Source organism: Malania oleifera, chromosome 8, assembly GCF_029873635.1.
Source record: "Malania oleifera isolate guangnan ecotype guangnan chromosome 8, ASM2987363v1, whole genome shotgun sequence".
Classification (NCBI taxonomy): domain Eukaryota; kingdom Viridiplantae; phylum Streptophyta; class Magnoliopsida; order Santalales; family Ximeniaceae; genus Malania; species Malania oleifera.
This window is the reverse complement of record NC_080424.1, coordinates 97,262,088-97,267,320: the sequence shown is the minus strand read 5'-3', so window position 1 is coordinate 97,267,320 and position 5,233 is coordinate 97,262,088. Positions and strand designations below refer to the sequence as shown.

General features: G+C 46.7%; 1 pseudogene; it reads right to left on the bottom strand.

Annotated features, from left to right (window-relative positions):
• Positions 1-1,724: 1,724 nt before the first annotated feature.
• On the bottom strand, positions 1,725-4,973 carry LOC131163052 (uncharacterized; annotated as a pseudogene).
• Between the last annotated feature and the right edge of the window lie 260 nt (positions 4,974-5,233).

Sequence of the window (5,233 nt, the reverse complement as noted above, 5' to 3'; positions counted from 1 at the left end):
AATATTTTATATCTCTTTTTGGGGTTTTTACATTCTCCCCACCTTATAAAAATTTCGTCCTCGAAATTTGCCATTCCCCTATTTCCCTTTCTTAGCGAAACCACTTCTTATTTTTATTAATTACCCTCACTTATGGCGGAGGAATACCGTGGTTACAATGAGGGCTCTGGGAGATTACAACTAGTCAAAATTCTCCCAAAACCATTCATGTTTCAAAACTAAAAACTTTATCTATCTTATGTTACACTATACAAATAAAAACTACAACAATATTCCATTCACTTAACTGGCTCAACTCTAACTCCACTGAATAAGTGCGGATATCTCTGGCGCATCTGATCCTCTAGTTCCCAAGAAGCCTCCTCAATGGCATGGTTGCGCCACAGAACTTTTACCAGTGGAATCTTCTTCGTGCGTAGCTCCTGTTCCTTCCAGTCAAGAATCTGCACTGGCACTTCCTCATAAACTAAAGTATCGCCCAATTCCAGTGCTTCATATCTAATCACATGGGAGGGGTCTGGGACGTATTTCCTCAGCATAGAAACGTGGAATACGTCATGGATCCTAGATAGGACCGGTGGTAATGCCAAACGATAGGCAACTGGACCCACTCTCTCAAGAATCTCGAATGGTCCAATATACCTAGGGCTCAGCTTACCCTTCCTCCCGAACCTCATAACACCCTTCAGCGGTGCCACCTTCAGGAACACGTGATCTCCTGTGTCAAACTCCAATTCTCGCCGACGAGTATCAGCATAACTTTTCTGCCGGCTCTGCGCTGTCCTGATCCTGTCTCTGATGAGTCTGACTTTATCCTGAGTCTGCTGTATCAACTCCGGCCCCAATACCTGTCTCTCTCCAACCTCATCCCAGTACAATGGGGATCGACACCTCCTGCCATACAGTGCCTCATACGGTGCCATCCCAATGCTGGCCTGGTAGCTGTTGTTATACGCAAACTCAACCAGTGGCAAATACTGCATCCAACGACCTCCAAAATCCAGCACACATGCTCGTAGCATATCCTCCAAAATCTGTATCGTCCTCTCTGTCTGTCCATCTGTCTGAGGATGAAAAGCTGTGCTGAACGACAACTGAGAACCCATGGCCCCTTGCAGACTCTTCCAAAAACGAGATGTAAACCGTGGGTCTCTATCTGAAACTATGGACACTGGGACGCCGTGGAGTCTAACTATCTCCTGGATGTATAACTCAGCCAATCTGTCCATGGAGTAGCTAACTCTGATCGGCAAAAAGTGGGCAGTCTTCGTCAATCGATCCACCACTACCCAAATAGCGTCCTGTCCATGCAATGCTGGCGATAATCCTGAGACGAAATCCATCGCTATATGCTCCCACTTCCACTCAGGAATGTGGAGTGGCTGCAACGATCCCGCCGGTCTCTGATGTTCAGCCTTCACTTGCTGGCACGTCAAACACTGACCCACAAACTGAGCTATCTCCCTTTTCATGTTGCTCCACCAGAAGGACTCTCGGAGATCCTTGTACATTTTAGTGCTACCCGGATGTACAGTATATAGGGATCGATGTGCTTCCTCCAGAATGACTTTCTTGATCTCAGGATCGGCAGGAACACATAACCTGGTATGGAACCTCAGGGCTCCATCATCTGAAATGCTGAACTCTAATTCCTGACCATCCTGTACCTTTCCCATAAGCTCTACCAGTTCTGCATCATTCCTCTGAGCTGCTTTAATCCTCTCCTATAGAGTCGGCTGCAAAACCAAGTCAGCAATGAACACCTGGTGATCACCCTCTACCAGCTCCACACCAAGCCTCTCCAAATCCATCTGAATCGGATGCTGAATCTCCCTTGCAGATACAGATGATTCCACTGATTTCCGACTCAAAGCATCAGCAACCACATTAGCCTTTCCTGGGTGGTAGCTAATAGTGCAGTCGTAATCCTTTATTAGCTCCAACCATCTCCTCTGCCTCATATTCAATTCCTTCTGCGTGAAGAAATACTTTAAACTCTTATGGTCAGTAAATATCTCACACCTACCCCCATATAGATAGTGCCTCCAAATCTTCAGCGCGTAAACAATCACCGCCAACTCCAGATCGTGGGTAGGGTAGTTCTTCTCATATTCTTTCAACTGTCATGAGGCATAGGCTATCACTCTCCCCTGCTGCATCAACACGCATCCGAGCCCTTTATGGAACGCATCGCTGTAAATTACGAACCCCTCTTCTCCTGAAGGAATCGTCAACACAGGCGCAGTGATGAGTCGCTGCTTCAACTCTTGGAAGCTCTGCTCACATTCATCAGACTACTCAAACTTTGCTCCTTTCCTGGTCAATCTAGTCAATGGGCCCGACAATCGAGAAAAGCCCTCAACAAACCTGCGATAGTACCCAGCCAATCCTAGGAAACTCCTGATCTCGTGCACGTTCTTTGGTCGTACCCAGTCAACTACCGCCTCAATCTTACTCGGATCAACAGAAATACCACCCTTGGATACAACGTGTCCAAGGAAGGTAACCTGTTCCAGCCAGAACTCACACTTCTTGAGTTTTGCATATAGCTTCTTCTCTCGCAGCACCTGCAACACTATACTCAAATGCTCCTCATGCTCCTCTGCACTCTTCGAATATACCAGTATATCATCAATAAATACTACCACAAACTGATCCAAATACTGGTGAAAAACCCTGTTCATAAGATCCATAAACACCGCAGGAGCATTCGTCAACCCAAATGGCATAACTAGAAATTCATAGTGACCATACCGTGTTCTAAATGCCGTCTTCAGAACATCTTCCGCCCTGACTTTCACCTGATGGTACCCGGAGCGTAAATCTATCTTCGAAAAGATCTGTGTCCCCTGTAACTGGTCAAACAAATCATCAATACGCGGGAGCGGGTATTTATTCTTGATAGTTACTTTATTTATTTCTCGATAGTCGATGCACAATCTCATCGAGCCATCCTTCTTCCTCACAAACAAAACTGGTGCTCCCCAGGGTGACACACTGGGCCGAATGAACCCCTTATCTAACAGCTCCTGCAACTGCTCTTTCAATTCTTTTAGCTCTGCCGGTGCCATTCTATACGGCGCCTTCGAAATCGGTGTTGTCCCCGGAACCAGATCAATAACAAACTCTACCTCACGATCAGGAGGTAGTCCCGGCAAATCCTCTGGAAATACATCAGGGAAATCTCTCACCACTGGGATATCCTCCACCCTCAGTTCGCCTTCTGATACAGTCTTCACATAGGCTAAATATCCCTGACAACCTTCTGATAGCAATCTACACGCCTGGATAGCCGATAATAACTGAGGTGGGGTGCGCACATGTGATCCCACAAATCTGTACTCCTGTCCCTCTGGAGGTCTAAACACTACCACTCTCTGACGGCAATCAATGCTAGCATAGTGGGCAGCTAGCCAATCCATGCCCAAGATCACCTCAAACCCATGCATGTCTAAAATCACCAAATTAGCTAACAAATACCTCCCTTGAATATCCACTGGACAGTCCCTGAGTACCTTCCTACATACCCCTACGGTTCCAGTTGGCGTAGCAACAGACAAACTAATTTCTAACTGCTGAGGCTCAAACCCACACAATTTAACATAATCCCAGGCGATAAATGAATGCGTCGCCCCAGAATCAAACAAAACAGTAGCTTTAAATGACAGTATTGAAACAGTACCTGTCACCACATCTCCTGCCGCCTCAGCATCACCCGGTGTCAAAGCAAAAACTCTAGCTGGGGCCGTATTCCTCTGCTGGCCTCCTCGTGGTGCCTGGTAACCTCCTCGTGCAGGTCTAGGAACAGTACCAATCTGTGTCGGACACTCCCTCATCATATGTCCCGGCTCCCCGCACCTGTAGCAGACACCTCGCCCAGCACGACACTCTCCCAGGTGTTTCTTCCCGCAAGATGGGCAAGCGGGAGATGGCTGTGCACCCTGGAAACCGCGATTCCCGGTCTTCTGTCTTCGGTCCCTATAATAGCCACCTCTCTTCCACGCGGCACGGTCGGCTCCCTGCTGGAAATCAGAAGGTATGGATCTCTTCTTCTGCCTCTGCTCCTCAGCCTCCAATCGCTCTCCAGTCTCTGCTATAGTGGCTCTATCCACTAGTTCAGTAAAATCCTGCAACTTCAGAATCGATACCTGCTTATAAATTTCTCTCCTCAAACCTCTTTCAAACTGTCGTACCTTCTTCACCTCATCTGGAATAATGTACGGGGCGAAGCGAGATAGTTCGATGAACCTCGCCGCGTACTGCTGTACTGACAGCTGTCCCTGCTTCAGATTCAGGAACTCCGTAATCTTAGCCTCCCTAGAAGAGGCTGGAAAATACCTGTCGAAGAATATCTCTCTAAATCGCCCCCAAGTCATCTCTACAGGTATAGTCCTCTGCTGCTCTAACAATCTCACTGCTGACCACCATCTCTCGGCCTCTCCAGTCAATCTGTAGGTGGCGAACAGCACCTTCTGCTCCTCAGAACACTGCAGCACTGCAAAAATTTTCTCCATCTCCTGCACCCAATTCTCAGCGACTGCAGGATCCGTTCCCCCTGAGAAAGCTGGAGGATTCATCTTTATGAACTTCTCGATCGTACAACCGTGGCCTACAGACGGACCACCTTGTTCTCTCGAACTCCTGGCAATTTCTGCCATAACCTGCTGTGCTACGCTGCGTAAGACTGCATCTGAATCACTACCCGCAGCGCCTGAGGGTCCAGCGCCCTCACTCCCACTAGCGTGGGCACTATTTCCACCGTGGTCCATCCTGAAAAGAAGAAATAACTTAACTCAAAACCTCTTTTCCTACGTGTATCCCCCAACTCATATAGTATATTCTCCTAATTAACTTCTCACTCCTAATCTCAATTCAAGGTTCAATCCTGCAACCTAGATACCCGACCCGACGATAGTTTACAATGAATTTCCTGAAATCGTCACCCCAGGAAAATCATACAAACCACCACGGAAGTCCTGCATCTAGACAACAAAACTAGACCTCAAATCCTTTTATCCTATACTCTCGTATTATTACTGCTGTACTCTAGAGTCTACAGAACCTAGTATCCTAGGCTCTGATACCAAATGTAACGTCCCTCAATTTCTTAACATAAAATATCACATACTAAATAAAATGGTCAACCCGAACCCGTGGGTAACGGGGACACCTGTCATTAATAATTATTATTATTATTAATTATTTATTATTATTATTTTTATTTTTATTTTTA